The sequence below is a fragment of the Lagopus muta genome, chromosome 6 (genome assembly GCF_023343835.1).
Source record: "Lagopus muta isolate bLagMut1 chromosome 6, bLagMut1 primary, whole genome shotgun sequence".
Lineage (NCBI taxonomy): Eukaryota > Metazoa > Chordata > Aves > Galliformes > Phasianidae > Lagopus > Lagopus muta.
Genome location: NC_064438.1, coordinates 19,077,153 through 19,102,272, shown reverse-complemented (window position 1 = coordinate 19,102,272; position 25,120 = coordinate 19,077,153). Strand labels below are relative to the sequence as shown.

Here is a 25,120-nt window from a genome sequence, read left to right as displayed (position 1 = left end):
AACTGGAAGGAGTAAGGATGCTCAGTAGTGTTAGGACTGCTGAGGGGCCTTTGCTAGGCTGTGTTTCACCATGACAGCATGAGCCTTTAAACTACATCAGTAGTACAAAGGCAGATATATAGCATCTAAATTCTCTGTCTCTGAATTTCCCCAGGTATCTTAAATCCTTGAGATCACACACTCACATGTGGCACTTCTGTTCATCTGGATGAGAGAGGAAACATTATGCATAGACAGCTAACATAATTTTCAGTAAAAGAAGTAGATTTTATGACAGCTAGCTGCTGTTTAGGCCACTAAGAATTTGAGAATGGCTGAGGATATATTACATAAATACTGTGCACACCCATCTCTTCTCTACCCCTAGACACAAACCTACTTTCCTTAGCTTAATCACTGTGAGATGTCTCATTATATGGCACAAACCAAACACCTCCAGCCAAGCTGCAGCATGCATGGCAGTTAGGTTTCCAGGTCTTTGACCCCTCCTTTTCACACTTTTCATGTTTCAGCTTGACTCGTGCTGCTGCTCTTTCACCACCCAGCACAACCCACGTAGCCCTGGCTGCCTCACATCAGCTCACAGGCTGCAGTGAACCCAAGGCAGAAGTTGCAGCAGCCGGCTGTGGTGCAGTGCATCAGGACCTTCTCAAAACTCTCCAGAAAATGAGACAGTTCCCCTCATTTCCCAACCTACTTCTCCAAATAACTCTGGCCTTCCACCTTATCTAATAAGCTACTACATTGTATACAACAAGAAGAATAAACTCCAACTGTCTCCTTTTGCAAGCATCAGTATTTCCTTGGCCAGTTTTACACCAAACTGATCCATCACCAAGAGGTGGTCTTTACCAGATCAGAACAAAGCTATGTTTGCTTCTCCAGTTACTTCCTGGGGGGGGGGGAAGACAAAGATTTTAAGGACGAAGAGACAGAAGTAAGCGTGGGCAACTGAGAAGTGTAGCTGTGTAGTAAGGAAGTGTAGTAAGGAAGAGCAGCACTCATTGTTTCATAAAATTTGCCATATGTTGTCTGGCTTCATTACACAAATCTTGTATGTGCTTGTTTGATGATTTGATCAGCTGTTGACTTCATTTCATACTGCTGCCAATTCATGACTTGGCTGATTTGACTTGAGTTGCAACCCCAGCTCCAGGATTGCATTTTGCTCATTTTCAGTCATGTTAGTCACTAAGAAGAAAAAAAAAGAAAGAAAAAAAGTAGCCTGCTTTTGAGGTATTTAAGTGATTCATGCGTCCGTACAGAGCTGCCCACTGGACAGCCACGCTGTCGTGCTCCTCTCTGCTGGGACATTTCCTACTGCAAGGCAAATATTTTGAAGGTTATTGGGAATATAGAGAAGGGACTCGCTGGGCCACCAATACCAGTTTCCTGCAATTACAGGTAAGCGCATTTTATTTTCCTCTTTTATACACTTCCCCTATCACCTTGCTAACATAGAGCTTCCTAAAGTGACAGCATTGCCTCTAGAGGGTTATACACTGCTACATACAAACCAATGGGTAAACAACAACTGCTGCTTATTTTCCTGTAAGCATTTTATACAATTTACATGAACACATGAAAACTGTTTGCTGTTGCTTAGATCTAGGTGTTTTCTTCAACAGCCTCAGTATCAGACAGAGATGGGCAGAGCTATGTGGCTTCAGCTCCACATAGTGAAGTACACATGATAAAGAACAGGGAGCATTTACTCCTGAGATTTATTTATTTTTTTCTGGATTTTGGATGGAGGTGCTGAAAATGTATGTATTAATCACAACTGTCTTTCATTTGAATGTGTCTGTGTATGTGTAGCATGCCTGTAAATACAGAACACACAATCAGATGTTCCTACAACATACACAAAGCAGGCAAGAAACTGCAGATGCAGCCACAGTGGCCCAGGGTGTGCTGATATGCTCTGCTAACCAGCTGCTTTTGAGCAGACACTAGGGGTGGTGAAGGCTTTGCAGCAGACCACATATGACTGAGTGCTGGGCAGAACAAGCCATGACCATGGCTACTTGGCAGCTGGGAGAAAGGAGTCAGCTTGGTTCTATATCTAAGAGATATTGACAAGCAAAGGAAAGATGGAGGAGCTTAGCGATGCTCCACATTTCTGATCACACCACACACCTGAAGGACAAAAAGAGCTGAGCAACAGTGCCTCAAACCGTATTAATGACAATTAATTTCCAGATTCCAGCAGCAATAGATGGCAGAGTGTTAATTACAAAGTTTGAAAAAGATGCAGGTAGAGAGAGAGATTTATTACCTGACTTCTGATTTGCAGAGGAACTGAGCATCTGCAGCAACTGTTAAAGCGGGAGGGATTTATGGGTGCCCAGCACCTGTGAGGGCAAGGACATATTTGTCTTGTCTGCTCTGCAGATGGGGAGGAAGCCATGGAAATAATATGTTACATTTGGAAATCTATTTCTTGTCTTTTAGCAGGAGCTCTCACTCCTTTCCTATCCCTTTAGTATTGTCTCTCTGCTGATACTCTTACAAGATCAGATCAAGGAGGGATGAAAAAGGTTTACTCTGCATCCCTCAGGGTTGCCAGTGGCATCCTCTCCTGCCCCATATGCCAGTGACAAACTGTGTCCTTCTGCCCACAGGCGCAGCTTTGCTCATCAGGGTTTTCCTTGCATCCTGCCTCTCCCCACCAGCAGGGACACACTTTCACTGTACATCAGTAGCAACTTGGTATCCACACAGCCCCCATCCGTCACTCCTCACCCTGTGAGCCACACCACAGCTTATCCAACCCATCTCCTCCATCAATGGGAGAGAAAGAGGAGAGAAACCACAGGAGGATGGGTGACCCTGATGCAGCCAATTATCTCCTTTGTGGCTGACCCCTTTGTGGGCCATGGCCCTTGTTAGATCTCAGAGCACTCAGAGATTTAACAAACACAGGCTGGTAGCTTGCTGGTCTTCAATCCCTCCCTCACATTTGGATTCACACTTCATTAGCAGAGAAACATTTCTCTTTGGGGAATCGAATTTCTTCCTTCTTTGACCCCAGCTTTCTACTCATTTCCAGTCTTCTTCTTGCATAGCCCCAGGAAAAGCGATTATGACCTGAATCGGCAGCCAGGAGAGGAATCCAATGCCCTCAGGTCCGGTGACTAATGACAGCCACTGAGGGATGAAAGGATCTCCCCAGAGGAGCTGACATCCGTCCCAGCACACCCTCTTGCCTCTCCCCAGACAGGAGCATGGAGGTGGCACTGGGCCAGGGATACTGCAGGGCCACATCCAGGCTGAGGCATAAGGGTCCAAACCCAGGCAATGCTGCTCAACTAAACCACCTACCTTTTCCAGTACTTGGAGAAAATGGTTGCTTGTCATGCACCCCAACAGAGAGAAATTGGTTATCTTAAAATTGATTTGGACCTTTACAGCAAGGACCTTATTTCTCCTCTTCCCCCCAACGTATTGAGGTTGCTTTTTCTGCACAATGTGTTGAGGGGGAGAGCAAGGAAAAAAAAAAAAAAAAAAAAAAAGCTCTTCTTCTCTTGTTTATTCACTTCCCAATGGAAAGATTTCAGCTGCTACTACTTAGCACTGCAATTCCACATTATCTGGAGGGGATTGGCTGCTGGAGATTGGAATGGGGATACTCTCCCTATGTTGCTCCCTGCAGCCTCCTCATGTATTGTGTAGAGGTACACATTTTTTCCTGCAGTTCTGACATTTGGCTGCACAGAAAAGACAAGGCCACCTGCTGTGAGCAAGGCCTGTTCATTACCATTGCTCTTTTAAAACTACTTTTTAGCTGCTGTTTTTTTTTGTTGTTTTTTAAAGCTTAAACATAGACTCCTATGGCACTTTCATGGGCTTAGAGAACAACGTGAGAGTTTGGGCTTTTCTCCAAGTCAAAGCAGCCAGCTGTCAGCAGCCCCTGCCTCTGAAAGGAAGAGTGGTCAGGGATGGTTCCTCACCACTTAGCATCACGAGTAACAATGCAACTGCAGGGTGGGATACAGCCTGACAGGTCTCATCCAGTCCAACGAGCCACATTCTTGTGTCTCTTTGAAACTGGTTTTTCCTCCCTCTTGTTCCATCACAAGCATTTCCTATACAGGGGCCACATGCAATACCATCAAGCTCAAGCCCACAGAGGATTGAATGCTCAGCAGCTCTGGACAGCAAGGCATGGTGTGACCCTGCGCCTGCTGAGAACACCAGGACAAGCCAGAGCGGCCTCTGGAAACCACAGGTCTTACTCCATGCGTCCATTTCTCTCTCAGGAGAGAGCTATTTGTGGGTAGACAGCTTTGTAGGAGGGAAAATAAACAAAACCAACCCCAAAACCACATTTTGGTCTGAAAAGGTAGCTCTGCCTCCAGAAAACATAACATCTTGCTGCCTCCAGAAACACACAGCCTGACCCAAACTGGCGAGTACAAAGCAAAGAAATTCCAGCAGCTGCGCTGACATTCCCCACAGCTTGCCGCATTCCTCCCACAGGTGGGCAGTTTCCTTTTTATTGTGGGTTCAGACCTCATTTCAACTTTCCAACAGCACGACCTGCTACTTAACGTCACATTCATCTGCCCCTCTCTCAACCTTCCTTTTTCTTTAGCTTTGCAGAAGCAATTATTAAACATGCATTTAGTCGTGGGGAAAGCTGAACGGCAGTGAATCTATTCACCAAGGAGACACACGCTGTGCACTCTGGCCTTTGCTGAATTGCATCTGTGCCTGCTTTTGGAGTGCTTCCAGGAGTGCCCTGCAAAGCAAATACTGAGCAAAAGTGGGAGCACAATCAGAGCCTTCCTTTTCTCCCAGCCACTGGTTATACCATCACTAGACCATACTATAATTAAACAGCAGGTGAGATTATAGTTAATTAAGAATTTGAGAGCAGACCTCCTGTAGCCATGCAGAGAAGCTGCCCATGTGATGACAGGAAAGAAAGGACATGTGAAGAGGCACATCTCTTGGCTGCTAGTTCAGACAGATGAACACAAGCCTGCAGGGCTAGTTCAGACATAGCTGTGGGCCACAGACTGAAGACAGGTGTTCATGCCAATTTTCTTGCTGTTAGCTTGTGCCAAGGCTGCTATGAGATAAGTGGTCAGCTTCCCCTGTTGCCTTCTACTTCTTTCCTCAGCAGGCAGTCATGGCTACAGGAGGCAAAAACTGCCTGCAAGAAGTTAAACATGTTTATACTACTTCCACGTTTATCCTTTGGTGAAATGAATAATCCTCACATTTATCTTTACCAGTTTTGTAAGCTACAGAAATACACGATCTACCAGCTCTTAGAAAGTCTTGTCCAGAACTTGGTTTATAGACCACTCCAGAGAAACAACCTCATACCTGCAATGGGTATGGACTTGCAAAATGTGCTTTTTCTTTGCCGGCAGCTAGGTTGGCCTGTTTATTGCTAGGGCCAGGCTAAAGATATATTTTAAACTGAGAAATCTCCAAAGAAAAACAAAAATTCTGGAATATATTTAGATATTCAAAAGTAAAACTCTAAATAGAAATTAAAGCCCTCAAAGATCATAACCTTGGAAAACATTTCCCAAGCTCTCTCTATTACGAAGCTTTGCTTGATGGAAATAGCTGTCTCATCTGCATAAAGGTCGCTTCCAGGCTCCCATGCCTCTCTGCTGGAGGAAGAGCAGTATGAGGGGTGGGAACAGCGTGAGAAGAGGCATGTCCGTGTGATGCTCTGTGGGTTTTTTTGCCTTTTAAAATATTCTTCTGTCAGCACTGATCATGCGTTGGCTTCCATCTAATTCCTCGCATGTGAAAGCAAACCACAGAACAACTGACAGGAAGTTGCCACACAGCATTATCTTCATCTGCTTGTGTCCTGACCTGCTAGAGGCAGCATATAGCCTTGGCAGATGTTGCTCTGTGATGATTTTGTGGTCCTCTGTGGTTTCTTTTTGTTTCCAGCTGCCTGAAGGGAACGAGCGTGTTATTCTTCCTTCTTGGCTGGAGCAGAGGGAGGCGAGCGTGACTCCACAGCTTGGCACTGCTCTTCCCTGCAGCCTGTGCGATCAGCTCTGCTTGCCTCGCTAGCAGCAGATGTGAGGACACTACTGCCAGGCTGTGTGAGACACACTGGAGGCATTAGAGGCACGGGCTGAGCATCACCATAGCAGATGATTTCTGTAACCTACTGAGAGTCATCAGCTGCTAAGGAGGTAAAGCACGCAGGCAAGTTTTAAACAAAGATCTGGAATTTGGATTTCAGAATTCTGAAATTGGATTTTAGAACAGTATCTGCAGCTCCACAAGATAACATTTAATATTAAAAATGAAGTAAAAAGGTTAATCACCTCTCACCTTCCCTCACAAGCTCCTGAACACCAAGGTACACACAGGGCTTAGCTGTGGTGCTCTCTGGGGTAATGAGTTAACACTTTGGACATCTTTTTGCAGTGCTCTGTTTCTTCTTCAGCCCACGTTCACCTCTCTGCACAAAGTATTTTGGTGGAAAGCCATCACAAATCACACCCACCTAGAAGAAGGAGGCAGTGGCAGCCTGCTTCTAAGATACTTTCACTTCAGCTCACACTTCAGGAGGACCATCTTGTAGTGCTTTCCACCTAGTGGAGGAAATGGAATTCTGAATGTGTGCTCAGGCACACCAGTAATTTCCCTGCTCTGAGTCCAATTTTATGTATAAAGGCCAAAGAAGTTTCAAGTGATTAGTAGCACCTTAGATTTGTATAATTGAATCAACTCCCTTAAAGGTGTCTGACACAATACCTGTAAGGAAATGAACATGACAAATTCTGAACCTCCTCAAACCTCTTTGTTTTGCCTGGAGATTTCCTTACTGAAAGATCCATGAAGGAGCAGGGCGAATACTGCCAGGCAGTGTTCAGCTTTCGGTGCCCTAAAGAGAAGTGATGTGGCCACCGGGAGAGTGCCAGCCCCTACTGGAGTTATCTGTGGAGCTGGGAGAGGAGGGAGGGAGGTGCCTGGCAGCACCAGCGCCAGGTGAGAGGCTGCAGTGAGTGCTTGCAGGTCTTCAAATTCTGGACCGAGAGCTTCTTGTAAGGACACCAAGTGGATTTTTTTTCCATTCCCATACAGTAGATGATTAAGGAGTATCAGGCTGTTAACCTCTTGCAGAGGCTCACGTCTTCACTCAGGCCACAAGAGGGAAGCCAAGCAAGGACTAGTCGTGATAGCAGCAGTATTGAAGCCATACTGAAGGCTTGCTTCTGGGTCTATTTCAAGCAGTGCTTCTTCCCATTCCTACCTCTGTCATTAAGACTGGCTGCTCACTAGCTTCATTCCTTAGCCTCCCTGCACCTCTGGCTTTCTAACTGGTGGGTATGTTTGGAGAGGAAGGTGAGGCCTCTGAACTGTGGCATCCAGCAATCAGCAGCTGCAGGATGCTGGCTCCAAACAGGGATCTAGAAAAAGCAAAAAGCACCAAACACACCTCAGAATTGGCTTTATTAAAAGTCATTTCTGAGACAAAGTTTACTTTACCCTCAAGGGTCTCCAAATCCAGTAAAAACAATGCTGATGTTGGTAATACTTCAATTTGATGGGGCCCTTTTCCTGCTTCTTGAGAACAGTCCAACCAAAGTGACGCAGTACAGTTTCTCATTTGGGACACGCAGCTTTTCCTGTTCTTTTTAAAATCTGTGTTCTGGTCAATGCAAAGAAAGCCAATACAGTAGGTGCCAGGGCTTGGAGTGGTAGTGGTGGGTTTCGATTTGTTTTTATTAAGAAACAAATTTCTCTTCACTTTTCAAGCCAGGGGAATGGCAAGAGTTCTTCCTGCATTATTCTTCGAGATACCCAAAGGACCTATATGTTGTAAGGAATGTCACTGAGAATGTAGTTGCCTGGTCAGGCCAAATTATGTTACTAAATTTGATTAGTTACCAACTCATGCACAGGTTAAAAAAAGAGGAGAAATAAAAGAAAGTGTTACAACCTCCTCCCAGAAAATACATTACAAATCCCAGTCTTCATCTACTTAGGATTCCTGGGAACCTTCTTGGTCTTTTGGGGGAAATGCCCTGTGATAATTTTGTCTGAGAAAGGACTGGGACATCAGAATCTGACTTCTCCCTCAACAAGGGGATTTGATCATTTGTCCTGTGAGCAGCTCTTGGCACCCACAGAGGTCTGTCTGCTTTGGGGCAGATGTCTGTTTGCTCAGGCTATCTATAGCACAGGAACTACCATCATCAACATTTGCATTCCCCAAATTCTTTCGCTGATCTCCACTGGGATAATATCATAGCTTTTCTTTGTTTGCAAATATAGATATTTTACCAGACTAATTTGCTGAGAACTGCATTTAAAGTGAAGCCACATCACATGATTTGAGTCTTTTTTAACAGTCTTGTTATGAAAAAGTGGCCCTCGCTCCTTAAGTTCAAGGCTCAAATGATTGGTGTTCAGGATATGGGAGGAAGGAAAAAGGTTCAATGCAAAATCAAACCAGAGTTTACAAAGTAACATGGGTTACACTGAAACCCCTTCCATCGCCCCTCATGTTCCTAGCTCCATTCTAGAGGTGGAGACACTGAGGCCCACAGAGATCAGCACTGGAATTAACTCCTGATCAGTGGAATTAACTTCATGGTTACAAACATGCTCAGACCAGCCCTCATTCTAAAAGGAGATTAAAATATTTTAAAGCCTTCTGCAAATAACATACTGTGTTTTGCATTGGATAGTACACGCTGATGATCTTTTAGCAGCTCAGGTGCTGTTTCTGCATTTGCTTGCCCTTGCAACTTGTGTGATTAGGGTCTGAGCAAGGATGGATGTTATTGGGGTAATTTCTAAATTGAACCCTTAAGTATGACTAATCTGGAATTCAATGTGAGTTAAGCACATGCTTAGCTCCAAGTACCTGCTTCAACACGTGGCTGAAGCAGTGTTTGGTGGAGCCTGACTGATCCTGACTCTACTGGAGAAGGCATAGACTGTGCAACAAACCTCCAATGATGGCAAAATTACAGCTGTACAACAAAACCTTAAGAGCAAAGTACTCTGCTAGTAATTTACATTTGCTTAAAAGGATGTTTTCATCCCACCTGAGGGCTGCCACATCACCTTGCAATTTCTGAGACTGACAGGCTGCCAGTGTAAAAAGCCCTTAGTTGTTCATGAACAATTAATTGGTGACACTGCAATTATGCCTGGATTGATCACCTTGCTTTGCAGGTTCACTCAGAGGCAAGCAATAATGATATCGCACCATACTCTCTAGTTATGACAGGACTTGATTTGTGATCTTTACAGAAATTAATTGGAGTTCAAATCAACAGTCTCAGAAACTTAATGAGCAGAGATTCATAATATCTGTACAAAGGTGGTGAAAATCTCCATTGCAGAACTTTTGCTTCATGCACATTTCTAAGTTGAAGGTGATTTTTTTTAATGGCAATATTAAAGAGAAACACTCTTTTCTGTGCTGAAGTCTGCAATAATACAGTGGAATATTTAAGATCTGTATGCTACACAAGGCTGTACAGCAACAACTGTAGGTCAGAAGTACTACACATGAATAGTGGCGTAGCTGAATATTGCCAGGTTTGAATCAGAGAGTATACTCAGTCCCATTTAAAAAGCAGCATTGTTATTTTCCTTCCAAACTCTCCTCTCTAGCACTGTGACTGTTATGAGCCTGAAGCAACAGTGAGGCTGGACAAGAGCTATGTGGCTGCTGTTGACACTGGCAAAGCTTCAGTGTCTGATGGCTCTGCAGGGCAGCAGTCAACTTTCTGATGCATCTTTGCACATCAACATTGGGTAAATGAGTGGGTTTCCATGTAACACTAGCAATAATGTTAAGGCCATATGTTTATCCTGAGAACGGGGAGCAGACCACTAGAGTCATCTTCTTGAGGAGAAGGGGCCAGCCCAACAAGTCATAGACCCAACTTTTTATTCCCTTTTGTCAGCTGAAGTCCTGAGACCATCACACACAGGCTTTTGTGCCCCAGTTTCTCCTCACACTATCACTTGTGCCACAGAGCCAACAGAGGTGCAAATAGGGCTCAGTGGCTTGCCTTCTTAGAGGTATGCAATTGCAATTGGGGGCAGCTGTTGAGACACAATCAAAAGCAAAAGGGTCCATGCACCCCTACCATCTTCATCCATGTCTTAGAAACAGCAGGCCCCTCCTGCTCCTGTTGCTCACCTGCAACCACCATCTAAATGAGACTGAAGAAAGTCTCTTCTGCTGTTTGGTTAGTGATCCATCAGCTTTACTCTGCTCCTGGTTCATTACATTGGCTATTACCTGCTTCCCTGATAAAGCCCTACTTGCTATTTCAGCAAGCAATGCAATGCCGACCATATAAAATAAAAACACAATTTAGCCAAAATCTGAGCAACACTTAAACAGCGTGCTCTGGGAACAAAATGGAAACAGCATGACTTACGTGCTGAAGGACTAACATGGCACTGTGGAGTTTATGGGTGCCTGCTGTAGCAATCACAGGAAACATCATATGATTTAAGTTGATTAAATTAATAAACCAGAATCCCTGGGCTGTTCTGGATAAGCCATTGTGCTGTTTTCAATGTACTTGTGGCTTCCAACTTCATCAGGTGTTCTAGACAGTGAGGAACTGTAAAAAAGATTGGAAGCTCTCCCTAAGATTACTACGGTGCCTCTTTGTCCATATTACTGATTTTTACAGTTTATAGATTGTAGTCTTTTCTGTTAGGCAAATTTTAATTTAGAAGAAGCTGAGATGATTGATTCTGAGCTTAAAACATCATTTTCTTTGAAATTTATCTTAATATTTCAAGCTAACATGTTACCTTTAGAGAAAAAAAGAAAAAAAAAAGACAATCACAGGCAGATATTAAAAAGCAATCAAACTCCAACAAATGCTACAGTACATCCAACAGACTATGACTGAATATGACATTGTAAGGAGAGAAGGGAAGATTCCTTTTAAAAGACTTAGGACTCAGTTTTTCTCCCTCCTTTCTATCACTGGTTTCATCGATCTTACTGCCTGAGCGGCTATGACAAAATACTTTGTCTTCTTCAGCCTTCCTATATAATTTCAAGTCATACTAGAAACTAAAATGAGGAACAGTCATACAGAAAAAGTTGGTAAACTCTACACTTTATGTAACTAATTCACTGCTTTAAGATGTCAAAGGGGCTGGTGGGCTTGGCTCCTCTCCTCCACCAAGAGGAAAATGGAAACTTGGGGGTATAAATGAAGTATACAGCAAACCTTGCAAAGCAAATGGGAGGAAGCATGAATAATTTCCATATGAATAATCATCGCTCTGGATTCTGGGCAGTACATTTCATACAACACATGCATTCCAGCTATAATGTACACCTGCAGTGTAACTCACCCATCTAGAAAACAGACAGGAAATAAGGTTTTTCCAGTGTCTGTTTGAATGCAACAAGATAAAGCATTTAGGCTTAACCCTGCCCACACCAACACCATAGCAGAAAGAAGCCCAGAGGAACTTTCACATGCTTAAAGCATCTCGCTGAATCAGGACCTGAACTGAATCTTGCTGATGAGAGTTCTTACCTTCTGGCAGGGCAGTAAAATCGCTTTTGGGGGCTGGATTCTGATCGTGTCATGGCTGTTATACTCAAACAGGATGACAGCCTCACTGTTACCAGGGATGGCAGCTCTTGTGGGAAGGCACGAACATGGAAGGAAGGAATATTTTGGGATCAGCCCACACACAGCTGCGAATGGACTCCCCTGCCTGGAGCCAGCTCAGGGCACAGAGGAGCTGTCTGGTCTGCTAAGTTCTGCTGCGTACACACACAGCTCTTTTGAGGCTATTCTAGTCAGAAGCAGCAAAAAAAATGGAGCCCAAAGGCTGGGAACACTAGCATCACAATTGCCAAGTCCATACCTGAGAAAAATCACAGCGATGTTTTGGCCACAAAGATGGATGCTGTGGGCACCTTAACAGACACCTGGACCCAGAAACTACAGCCCAATCTCACATTCATGAGGAAGAGCTCTGTAAGAAGGGATATTGAGGGACTGCTACAGACCTTATGCTTAGTAGCACTACTTACAGCATTCCTGGAAACCATAAGAAAGAAGTTGGTATAAATTGCCTAAGCCCTTGTCATCAGTACGCACTTTGTATTTCCAGTTTGCTTTACAACCAAGAATGAGTGCACCCTTATAAGGGAGCAAGGCAGCAGCATCTTCCCCATTTTCAGTGGACCACACCCAAACACAATTATTCTGTAGCAAAATGGACAATTCTAAGACTTCCTCATATCTGCACCTCGGGGCTCCTTGGCCTTAAATCTCAAATGGAGAATGTGATCATTATCAGCTTTAGTTTTTGTGTGGGGAAAAAAAAAAATCTCCTAAAACATATCCAGTGATGTTTGAAGGATTACACAACAGACCATCCCAGCAACAGGCTACACAGGGCTACACAGAACTAATCCTGAGCTTGTAGGAAGCTCCAGACTGAAGCATCAGAGTCACTGCCAGAAAGTCTAAAGTTTATTTAGTTTCAAATAATGTTATTGAGCTGAGGAATGTAAACATATGAAGCTCACAGTCTCAACACTGGGAGAACTATGTGAGCAGGACTTGGGACCTAGTCTGTGAATGTCTGCAAGGACAACGAGGTCATGAACTCTGTGGGACTACATGTAGAAAGGAGTGTGTACATATTGTTTGTAAGACATGTGCAACTGGACTGTAGTGATATATACTACTCTTTAATTTCAAAATTATTCTGATGCTCTGAAATCTGTCGAATAAGCAGGGAAGCTTGCCTCGCATCCCCTAAGGGTTTTGGGAGAAGGAGCAAGGACAAACGTGATCTCAGCCCCTGTAGCTACCCAGAGCTGTGCATTGCTTCTGGGGAGAGCTCCCTCCTGCAGCCTCTCTGCTGTGGGAGGCAATATGTGCGACTCTCTGACCTGCCATGTTGCACCAATATAGAATCATAGAATCACAAACATCAGAAAAGACCTCCAAGATCATTTAGTCCTACAGTCCGCCAACCACCAATATTCCCACAAAACCATGTTACTCAGTACCACATCTACACATTTCTTAGCCACCTCCAGGGATGGTGACTCCACTACCTCCCTGTGCAACCTGTTCCAGTGCCTCATCACTCTTGCAGAGAAGAAAGAGTGTTGGTGATCTTCTCCCCCACACTCTGTGCTGAGACAAACAACGAGAGGATCACCTGGTCCATCCTGGACAACTTGCATCATGGAGAAGGAGAAGGCACTTCACTGTGAGAGCTCACGGTCAGGCAGGTATCAGGAAATGCACATCTCTGCTCCCCACTGCAGCCTGTAGCCTTCCCTGTTGCCACTGTCTGGACAGGAGTTGATATCAATCCAAAGCAACCTCCTACAGACTACATCAGGAATCAGTGTCGAGGCTGAGATTTTCAAGCTTTTGGGCTTCTTCTCTGATTGCTTCTTCACTTTGCTCATTTCTCAATCAGGATGTACATACCTTCTTTTACAGAACAAGCTCAGAAGCCTTAGGACCATGCTGAGTTATTATGCAGTGACCCAGGCAGCATCTTCCAGGATATACTAAATTAAACTGTTAACTACACCCCTCAAATCCTTCTTCTTGAAAGACCATTTCTAACTTGTATTATTTATTAATCTCAGCCGCACTGAATTATTAAACTAAAATCCTCAATTACTCCCATCACTAAAAATACCAGTGTGGCTTTTAGACCCGTATTTCTACTTTCTACTGTAATGCATTCTTCATTTTAATTACTGACACCACATTTCCAAAGGCCAGCGTGTTATCTTTGCAGGATATTGGTCAACCTAAAAAAAGTTTGACAAGTGAATAAGTCATCAGATGTGATAGGAAGTGAATTCCTGAAGGAGAAGAATGTGGAAAAAAAATCCCATTATCTAGGTGAACCAAAGGCATGCCAAAGTGAAGGAACAAGAGAAAGCATCAGCTGCTTCTTCCTCTGCAGGTGTGTGTGGCTCATGACACTTCACCAGACTGAGACTGAATAGAGATCTTTCTGTGAAACAATTTTTTCTTTTTTCTTTTTTTTTTTTTCTTTTTTCTTTTTTTGAACATAAGAGTCGAGCAGGGAAACAAGAAAAGATTTACAGGGTAAATTTTGGGCCTGAAAGGGTAATGAGGGCTCCTCAGGTAAAACTCTCAAAAAGAAGACATGAGGATAGCTTCTAACCAAAACCACAAAGGATGCCTAAACAACAACCCCAGCCCAAAGTAAGCCTCATCTTACTGATGAGGCCGATGGCACCTACCAATGAACAACCACAACCTTCTGACTGCCATACCCTATTTTGACTTAAAGACCAGACGTTTTGAATATCCCTGAATGTCCCATCCTCAAGGCCAACTGATGATTGAGCTGGCAGAGGCCCACCATGCAAAATCCTGTGTACTCATATGCCTCATCCTATAGGAACTAACTCAGGAATGATAAAGGAGTTTCATCTGTATGGCCCAAGCCATCCCTGAGTATCATGCTGACCCATCAGCAGCTAGGAGGGTGTCCTCAGAAAAGCGAAGGGCTGGTTGTGACATGGGCTTGCCACCCATCTTAGTTTTTCTCTGATAAAATGACTCTTAAACAAAGACTCACTGGCACACTCTGCTGCGTGGAAAGTGCAGTACTGTGATCTTTACTCTAGTTGTTAGCTCTTGCAAAGCCTATAATGCCATGCTTTCATTTTTGTTAGCCAGGCCAAAATATCTACACCTAGGTTTATGATATGGGCATTGCCTCAAAGCAGAGCTGGCTTTAGGTTCTCTAATGCAATCCCTTCCAGCCCACGATCAAGAACAAAGGACTCCAGCAGTCAAGCTGGACCACGTGTATGACGACAACTACTAGAGCTTTTCCATCTCTGAGTCAAATGCAGTGAATGAGCTTTCCTCCTCTGGAAACACCAATGTATCCAGTCATCACCTCTCTAAATTCATTCTATCTAGTAGAACTGAAGTCAGTTGTTTTTTTTTCTGTCCAGTTCCTTTCTTATTTGTGTGCTTTCAGTTTCAAGAACTTGTAAGAATACTGCGACCAGCACTGACTTCAGCAAAACAGAGATAAAGAAGAAAATGCAAGGAAGACTCCAGAGACCACACCGGATTTTCTCATTACAAGATAATTAATGTATTACAATTTACCTCTCATTCCCCTTCCAACCTTCTTAATAAGAAGAGACAAACAGAAGCCCAGCTGTACACAGTCAACATCTGATGGGGTCAAAAAACTTTTAACCTACAACATATGCAGTTGTGCAAAAGATGCTATGAAAAGTAGTTTTCTGGGATCTTTACCATCAGAAGAATACTACAGAAATGATTTATAAAGGCTCTGCTAGTTTTTCAAGTTAATCTAGTGCCAGCTGGAAACGCAGGAGTAACTACTCCAGAGGATGAGATTCTACTGCAGTCAACGGTGCAGTACACGGTGGGAAATACAACTTCTTGTGCCACTCCCCATCAACAAGCTTCAGTTTCTGATCTCGGAGCCACCGCCTGCAGGCACAATCAGGGATTCTAAGCCTTTGCCTGTCTGGAGTTGCTTGATCTCCACAGATATCTGTGCCCTTCTAGGGTAGGGCTGGAAGTTTCATTAGCTCACCTTACCTGCCACACCAGGCAGAGAAAATTAATTTTGATAAACAGACATAATCGTGTTTCCCTAAAGTGTTTCCCAGAGTAATTCTAGCTTACAGACGAGGGGGAAAATGCAAAGATTTAAGGTCTACCTTGGGATCTTCTCTTATGGGAAAAAAAGAAAATCAAACAAAAGCACCGAGAAGCAAAGAGAGAGCTCCTGTCCCACCCACGTGGAGAGTTCCCTATGCCCAACAACACAACGGCACCATGCCAGGACACTGCCTTCCATGCTTTCAGCTACCTCAGGGACACCCTCTGCTGCTGGGGCAGACGTGCCTCCTGCATAACTGTTCTCCTTGTTGTACCCACTAAAGCCATGTGTTTTTATGCTATGCTCTGTCCAATCTCTGCTTTGCTGTATAGTTCTGATGTAAGTTTCAGTTTGCTTCTCACTCATTTTTAAAAGAGATTAAGGAAAACACAAACACAGCATAATATGTACAAGAAAAATATAAGCAAAGACAAAAACTGCAGCTCAGTTTTCAAGGTGATAATTCAATATAGAAAAAAAAAGCTTTTTGCAACTCCTAATACTAATAAAGAAGGCAAATTTCATCTTTATTAAATTATTGTAAACTGAAATTAATAAAAGTGGCTCTCAGTGTTTATGCATGCATGAACAATTCCCCCATTTTTAATAGTGACTCTTGCAGGAGTAGAGGGACTACATCATCCTCCAAGCAATACTTCTGGGGCAACTACACTAACCGGGCCCTTAATCTAATCTGGTTGATCAATCCTTTTCTCTTTTTATTTTATATCACATCACTTTCTAAAGCCCCATCTTTCATTCTGGTATTAGAGCCCCACTGCAGTTCTTAGAAGTGCCTCTCTGCTATTCAGTGCAGTTGGCTTTTGAATGAAACATGAGGTTCTTTAGCACCTCAGGAGGCTGAGCATGCTTTAGCAGCTCAGCCTCAGCCTCAGCACAAGGACTGCCCTTTAATTCCACTTAAATAAATTCAGTGTTGTTGGTTTTGCCCCTGCTCAGAAAGGAGCTTAGTGGGAAAGTCAAAACAGATCTCAGCCAAAGGGAAAAAATAATAAAGCAAGCTCATAAATTAAGTCAAGCAAGTGTATCCTAGGAACAAGAAAGAGCTCATGCAGACGAGGCAAACCATGCCATGCATAGAAAGCAAATCCCCACTGCTGGTCCCCCTTCATGCCATTCCAAAGAAGCAAATCTCTATGTGAAGTGTTTGTGAGCATGCTGGAAACAGAGGGGCCCTGGAAAAATAATTAAGAAATAAATTCCACTGTTTGGTGGCATTTGTTCCAAAGGAAACAAAGTGTCTTTTGTGAAACTCTCCCTCCAGAAGCCTTGCAGAGTTTGAACTGCATCCATGGCCTCCACTGGTATTAAATCCAAAGTGAGATCTCTTTGTTTGCCTTTCTTTTTGCTACTTGAAATCCAAAAAGATTTTAAAATATCTGACTAATCAACTAGGTCTGATCTGCACTTTTCCCAGGATGTGAATCGACTTCATTACCATTTAAAAAATCAATTAGCTGTGTTATTCAAGAAGAGTACCCCCAAACGTATGAGCCTGTAAGGTGTATGAAAACGATGAAGAGATTATCCCCAGACTCCAATAACAAGCCCCTTCTCATTCATCATATGAAGTCATATCAAGTCTATAGTATTGTTTGCTAACTAGCATATATTAGGTGAGGGTAAGATTTTTAGAAGGAATTAAGCCCCTTTGGAAAATCCCTTCCAACTCTGGAGGATTTGGAAACCTAGCTAACAACGCGCCTTACAAAATCCCCCACTAAGCACCTTCATGTTTACTTTCTTTCCACTGAAACTCCAAGAAATCACCAAAGACTAATGGCACTGCTTTAAGCATTGTGGGAGAGGATGTGCAGTGAAGGACTTGGGGAATAATCAAATCCAGACTGATTTACAGACCTGGCCTGGGCAGGAAGAGCTGGGCTTCCCAGCCATCGCTTCAGTAAAGGTCCCAGGGAAAAAGATAAATCACTAGAAGGATGTAGCCCTTCTTTTTATCACAGAAGATTGGAGAGCAAAGCGCAAGATTACCTGCAATGTCTCCCTCGTGGCCAAAATCACTGTCTCAGCAGGGTCCCTCAGGTGAGAATACATCATCATTATCTTGCCTTCTCTCCTGGGAAGGAGAAATGGGAGGGAAATTATGAGCTCTGTAAGCAAAACGAAGTATAGAATGGGAAGGAGCTGAGAGACCAATTAAGCACTGCACACATGTAGGCTCCCCGCATGGCAGCTGACCTACAAAGGATATCCAGTGCAGACAAAGGGCTGCAAATTGAACTGATAAAGCATCCACATGCAAAAGAAATGCAACATCAAGCTGTGTTAAGGGAGGGAGATTACCCTCACATTAACTCTGTTTTAAGGATATGATTAATACCATAGAAATCAGCACAGGTATGCTGAAATAGACACTCATTCAGCCCCACTTCTTTGCACGTGCTTGCTAGTATGAGTTTGCAATACTGTAAATGCAGACAGTAAGCTAAAGGAGCTTTTTGAAGCCTAATAATCTTTTAAAGATATCGTTGGAGTCACAGTCAGAGTTCAGAGGAATAATTTTTCATTCCATTACATTGGCAATACTACACTGCCCAAAACCTCAGTTCATTAAGATGTGCTTCCATCCCCTCCTCCTCACAAGAATAGGATGCACCCTCTGAGACTGCTGACCTCCATAGTATTGCAATAAAAATGCCAGGACTAGAAGCCACAAGGATGGAGGGGTCTAAGGAACAGGAAATTGGAAGGGACATACATGCAAAACTACTGAAGATGCAGCCAAGACAGCAATTTCAGAAGGAAAACAATGCTGAGTAACATAATTTCCCCCAGAACCAGCAAGTCATTCAGCATCCTTGAATTAACTCTCACCTCTGCTGTCTCCCCACAGCCCCGTGAGAGAGGAATGAAATCCTTTATCAGCACTGCCAAAAAAACTCCAAACAGCGTAAATGTAAGAAATCCCCAATTAAAGTCAGTGAGCTGGCAGCTGCCCCGTGATGATTAATGGGTTCACACAGCTCTCCGTGCCCTCGTTCAGCCACACCGAGCTAATGTTTGAGAATTTCATAACCCGAGACCCTGCTTTCAAAGACACAGCCATGGCTGCCCCACGATTCCTCCAAGAGACAGGTGAAATTAGAGCTCGATTTTCTCTTTCTCAGACACTTCGTTAAGAATGGGGCACTGAACAATGACTACTGGATAAGTGCTGTAACATATGGTAAACTGAAATAAAGGACAAAGGGCCTTTCTGGTAATGAGGAGGTTAGGCAGGGAAATCTGTTTCCATTAGAAGAAGAACTAACGATGCAACAGGGGAGGAGGGGGGCCGATAGGAAAGAATACTGCTGGAAAAACATCAGCAGAAGGAAACGAGGAGAAATGCAGGTAGATGGGGACACTGTATACAGCAGGAGCCTCCCAGGTTCCCTTTCCACCTTTGGTGGCATGGGTGGCCTGAGTACTGCATGGCTTCTGCAGGGAAAAAATGTGGGGCTCAGCCAGAAGTTGCACACACATCTGCACTGCTGAACCACAGGGCTGAACAACAGCACACTGTGGGTAAGCAACCATCACGCAGCGTGCAGGAGATGCCGCCTGCACAGAGCACGTACGTATGGACCGTGTCTCTGTGCAGCATGATGCTGCTGCCAAAAGTGCCTCTTGTATTCCGTACCACTATGCATCTATTAAATGCGTGCACAGAAAGGGTGCTAATTGCTTTCCCATTCACCAGTCATAGCCTCTACTGCCATAGAAAGCGCACACAGTACAAAGCAAATTTCTGCTTAGAAAACAGAGCTGCTTCCAGAAATCTGCTGCATTTTAATTACTATCTGTATACATGCAGAATCCTTTTGTTTTATAACAATGCCACCATTTGAGTCACCTTTTCCACTCCCTTCATGTGTAGACCATTACTGTTGGCTGTATCTTTCTATGGCTGTGGCAGTGCCCAGCCAGGCACGCATGCAGCTGCTGCAGGGGGACCTTGGGACACCGTCTCCACGTTGTGACACACGCTGAAATTTCCCCAGCATATTTATGTTCTGCGGTGCCTGTTTTGCAGCCCATCCATCATCTGTGAGAAAGTGGAGGTGGGGAGCAGGAAAACCAACACAGACACCAAGCCCACATTTCATGTACTGCACAGTGACACGAGGGCAGTGGGCAGGGAGATAGGAATAGGGCAGCACAGCTGGGAGGAAAGGCAGCCTGAGAGGGCAAGGGAAGTAGGGCCAACTTGGCCACTCAGGACTGAAGCCTTTGTCTCAGGAGCTCGGTTTGGGAAGAGCATCCTGGGGGCACTGCCTTCAAGACAGCTCAGGGGGGAAATTCCTCCCACTTGTTCAGCTGCAAGCCTTATTTCAATCAGTTTGCACTTACTCCTCACAGATAAGCAACCCTGAAGCAGAAGCATAAGACACGGTATCACAAGTCCCATAGCTAGCCCTGCACTTCCACCACTCGTGCAACGGTTTCACATTGGAGTATACCTCATAAATCCACCAACTGCCTTTTTGCTAAATCTCATTTGGGAGCAATCTTTTCACTTCTGTCAGCTGCAAGGCCCTTCCTCAGATGGGTGTGTGCATATCAAAGGAGGAATGTTGGTAAATTCTTCCACCAGTTCAGACCCCTGCTTTCCATCTGGCAGTCACAGAGATCACCCTGTGATCATCTCCACGATCTCTGCTCAGAAAAAACCTCTGCCTGGAGACACTGGGGTTAACAGAAGCCAGTCCCAGGTGCTGGTTCAGCATTACACCTGCACAGTACTGCTAAAGGCATTTAATTTCCCAGCTTTAGCTTTAACACAGTGATGGTTGGCACAGTACGACACCACATGAGAAAACAGCAAAAAGAAGAGGTGAAATATTCATAGAAGGGAATATATTATTTATCTTGTGGAGAAACCAAGCAGCACTGACAGCCCATAGGAGAGAAAGAAGGCTGAGGTTCATTAGCTCCCAGCTTCCTTTTGTGTGACACTTGGGGACACGTGCAGCAGATCCGGATGGAGGCAGCAGCAACTCCAGGCAGAGGCACAGCTGAGCTGTGTGCGACAAGGGCCAGGGCTCTGGCATAGAGGTGAGGAAGTGGCTGAGATGCCAGCACAAGGGCTGGCCTTCGGGCTGGTACTGGATGGCTATCTGAAGGGTCAAGAGAGAGACAGTCACTGCAGCTCCAGAATTGGCATACTACCTGCCTTATCATTTGCCACAGGCATTGTGCTTGCGTGCAAAAACTCAGGTCACCCTTTCTGAACCCAATATCAGGCGTGATATACTAGGGAAGCCAGCTCAATTTCCTCTACATTCCTTCTTAATTTAGTGCCCAATCAGCATCAGAAACAAACACACAAATAGCTCTGTTTCTCCTCACTCAGCAGATGAAATGCAGTCCTGCTTTCACGCACCACTTACACCTCTGTGACTATGAATAATGCACACGTGAGCGCTCCCTGGAACCAAATGGTCACTTTACATGAAAGTACACAAATGTTATTTTTCCACCCATGAGGCTGCTGTGAACATTTTAAAGTAGGGCTGCTGCTTCACCGGTTGTGCCCATGGAGCCCTGGGGAGGTGAGGGCTCTGCTGTTCTACAGCCCTGTGCACAGCATGTCCCTGTAAGGACTTCACTGCCAGCAAACAGCAAATGTTTTTTGCTCCTGCAGTTTCTTTTTCCCTTCTGTTGAAGCAGTGGGCTCTGGGCTCAGGTGTCCCACTCAGCAGCTGCTTTAACGTGAAGCTCTGGCAGGACAAGGGTTGGACAGCATTTTGTTTTGGCCTCAGAAACTAATGCAGACAGCAGTGGTTTGTGCGTCTGGAGAGCTGACTCACCTCCAGAGCCTGATCACCAAATATTCCTCCTTGCTGTTCCTTCTTCCTTTCAACAGCACAAAGATCACATCCTGGCTTCTAGAGCTTCTTTCCTACCTAGGGATGATCCCAATTGGTGGGAAGTACTAGACCAGGTTTTACGAACATTCATTTGCCTCTATAGGTAAGAGCTGCGAGATGCCAACCAAAGCCATCTTCATTAGCCTAAATTAGCAACACATTTCATTTTCCTCAAAAAAACAAAAAACAAAAACAAAAAAAAAAAAACCACCTGTCAGGAAAAGAATAAAATAAAGTAGAAATAACATATTAAAGTCATTTGGAATATCAGTTACAGCACAGTAATATTTTCTTAAGGGGCTGAAAAGAGAAATAGGGGACACCAGGCTCACAGGCTTATTCTTTACATCAGTGTCTGCCCAAGGAAGACCTTGAATTGTCAGATGAATATATTCTGAGTTTTCACTTTATAAATCTCTTCTCTTTCTTTCCCTCTGCTCTTCCGCTCCTGTTCTCTGTAAAGTTTTGATTCACTCTTGAGAATGTAGATTAGAAGCAGGAAGCCAGGCAGACCTCAGGATGATTTTAATTGCCTGCTGTTTCTTTTAGAAAATAGAATAGATATGCAAGATCCTCTATGAAAGACAGGTGGATGACTAAGGTCTACCTTATAATAAGCTGCCATAGCACAAACTTGGCATGTGGCAGCACTCATTTGATTGTGCACACAATCTTACCATCTCCTCACAGAAATAGGACAATGTTAGAGGCTCCTCACAGCATGACAACAAGTTCTTGGGATGAGGCTGCGATGTGCATGCAGACACCCTGAATTAATTAATTAGGACTGAACAATGAGAACAGAGGGGAGGAAAAAAGGCAAAATCCCAAATGATTCATTTCACAGATCCAGCAGCCATGCTTGCACTCCCCAGATAACACACTTCTGATCTGGCCAGGAAGATTTCTCTCTGTGACACAAATCTCTGTCCTTTCCCTCACGTGTCTGCTAGAAGTCTGTTCTTACAAGGTAGGTTCACATCTCACCAACAGCCATAAGGATGCCAAACTCCTTTCCGATGAATCTCAGGAAGAGGTCACTGGCAGCAGGTGGGCTCCCACCAGCAGATGGGAGATAGAGAGGTGAACTTTACTTCTCATTTTCGATTGCCAGCATCTCAGGCAACCAACTGGCATTCCTTGCCCTAAGGTTTACGAAGATCTAAAAAGCCCCATTCCTTTACAGTTTGGTTACGCCTTCCATTGTTTGCATTACACCCATTTCTTGTTTGTGTTTGGCTTTCTGGGTTTGCTCTGGGTTTGTGTGTGTGTGTGTGTGTGTGTGTGTGTGTGCTGAAGAGCAGGCACTGCGCAGTGGCAAAGTACAAAGGGAAAACCAGTATTCTCAAAACCTTAGTTTGACAGGCTGGCCCACATGCCATTCATTTTGTCTCTATCAAAACTGGCACTGTGGTTACCGTATGAAGATTTTTCTTTCAGGAAACTTTTAGGCAGATAAGACTTAGTAGAAAAGGGCATTGCATTTGTAAATTCTGAAACAAAATTAGGCCCTTGGTTGAAGGGCCGGTGGTTCAGAAGGCAGGAAAGGGGCAGGCATGCTCAGAGGTGTTGTCTGACTTGAGGATGCTGCTGCTCCTTTGGATGCTGCTTCGCCAGGCAGGTGGGGTTGGTTAACTGGTTCTCCTTCTAGATTGCCAAGGCAAAGAAATTACTCTGATTTATAATTAAAAACATTTTATAAATTCATGAAAAAGCAAACATTTTCACTGTTCTAAGAGTAAGTAGTTACAAAGGGTCATGTTTCAGTTTTTAAAAGAAAGCTGGATACTGTCAAAGATACTTGACAGCTCCAAAAGAACAATGTGAAGAGTAAATTATATATGGACACTAATGGATTTACAGGAGACATTTAAGCCTCATGAAGCCTTTGCAATTTTTTAAATGAGCCTCCGGCAGAGTCTGTGCTAAGAACACACTCGAGCATTGCTTCATAACAACAACAGTAGGCTAGAGCTCTGGAAGGAAGGTATGTGGTTGCTTGCTTTTATTCACCTGTTAATTTTGACTTCCATAGCTTCACTACAGTTGTAGCACTGCTGGATCATCCAGAGTTATGGGAAATGATTCTTGAAAACCAGGACCTAAGAAGCCAGACCCAGGTCCTCACCATAACTTGAGTGTCATCCAAGAGGTAGAAACCAACTCAAACTGGTATGACATGGGCAGCACGTGTTGCTATTCATACATCTGTTTAATCATACAAAGAACCACTACTGAAGTGGGAATCCTGGTTTCCTGACAGCGTTACAGAGCATCTCTGCATAAGCCCCTACACAGAGTAGGCTGTGATGTTAAACTGCTCCATAAGTAGCAAGAAGCATCAAGTAGACTTGCTAGAAGTCGATAGAAGATTTTGGAAGACGTGTTACGGAGAAACATAGAAGTACACTTGGAAAGAGTCTAGTATGCTAGACTTCTGCTGATAATGCTCATTATTCAAGAGGAGCAGGGGGCAAAAGTAATTTAAAGCCCACAGCCCTCCTTGTTTTAAATATTGGGTTTGTCTTTTTATTATTGCTTCTGCAAATTAAATCATTGTTCTATGTAAAGTTTTTAGACAATGTGAGTCCTAGAGCCTATTGTATACCAACAGAGTTTAGCAATCATCTCTTCAAAGCACTTATTAAAGAGACAGACAGGCCCCCTGGCTCTTTCCTATTTGTATTCTGTGAACCACTACATAGATGATAATGTAAACCATATTAAATAACATCTATACCTGCATTCTTTCCGTTCCCAGCTTGCCACCAAAAACAGGATTTCAAAGCCTGTGAAAGCCATCATTCCCACACTACAACATGGGCAAGACCTCTGTTGGCATTGGAGCTGTGGTAGGATGAGGGCAGCTGCCACATTTAGGAATTCCTTCCTGCTGCCTGACATATGTGACCAGTGGGAAGCGCCTGACAAGCCGTCATTTCTACTCTCCATGAAAGACAGCCCTGTTCTGTGCCATTCACGTCTGGTTTGTTGCTAGAACAAGAATGTACTCTTCAAAATTGAGTTCAGCATTTTGGAGAACTGCCTCTATGGACACAAGGGTTGGAAGAAAAAAAAAAATTACATAAAAAACAGCGTCTTTCTCTATTTCTACAGCATTACAGGAAAGACGCAGGGACTTTAAGGGAAAGATGCAGCTGATTGCCCAATGCTGCTTTCTCTACAGTATTCAGGTCTCTGCCAGATTTCCAGCACACAGACATGACCAAGCTGTGTTTCTGCATCAAATGTCAGCTTATTTGATTTCTCAGAATGGTGGAAATGGCAGTGTATGAGCTGCGCCTGCAGCGTTCAAAATCAGTTCGTGTCAGACAAAGGCAGATTAAAGCAAGGTTTTGTTCAGAAGCTGCAACAGAAGAGTGATTATGGATCATCATTTCTACAGGTTCCTCATTTTTATCTTATAACTGTTCACAGACAAATGGGAATTTTAGAATTATTCTTTATACTATGTCTGGAAAATAAACTGTTCACTAAATCACAAATGTTTGTTGTTCTTCCCAGGAACAACCACCTGACTTCCTCAGGTCAGAAGAGTA

The 25,120-nt window shown here is 44.0% G+C and overlaps 1 protein-coding gene and 1 long non-coding RNA gene across 5 annotated transcripts in view; one reads left to right on the top strand and one right to left on the bottom strand.

Annotated features, from left to right (window-relative positions):
* LDLRAD3 (low density lipoprotein receptor class A domain containing 3) overlaps nt 1-25,120 on the bottom strand; it is a 224,489-nt gene that overhangs the window by 118,494 nt on the left and 80,875 nt on the right. For 3 of the 4 annotated variants that reach the window (XM_048950264.1, XM_048950265.1, XM_048950262.1), the window contains one exon: nt 17,680-17,764. The exons of the other annotated variant lie outside the window; for it this stretch is intronic. The gene's annotated coding sequence lies outside the window, so the exon portion shown is untranslated. The remainder of the gene's footprint in view (nt 1-17,679; nt 17,765-25,120) is intronic. 4 annotated transcript variants of the gene reach the window in all.
* LOC125695592 (uncharacterized) lies at nt 1,052-24,990 on the top strand. The gene is made up of 3 exons (XR_007378010.1): nt 1,052-1,404; nt 23,596-23,732; nt 24,322-24,990. It is a non-coding gene; the product is annotated as an uncharacterized LOC125695592 (long non-coding RNA).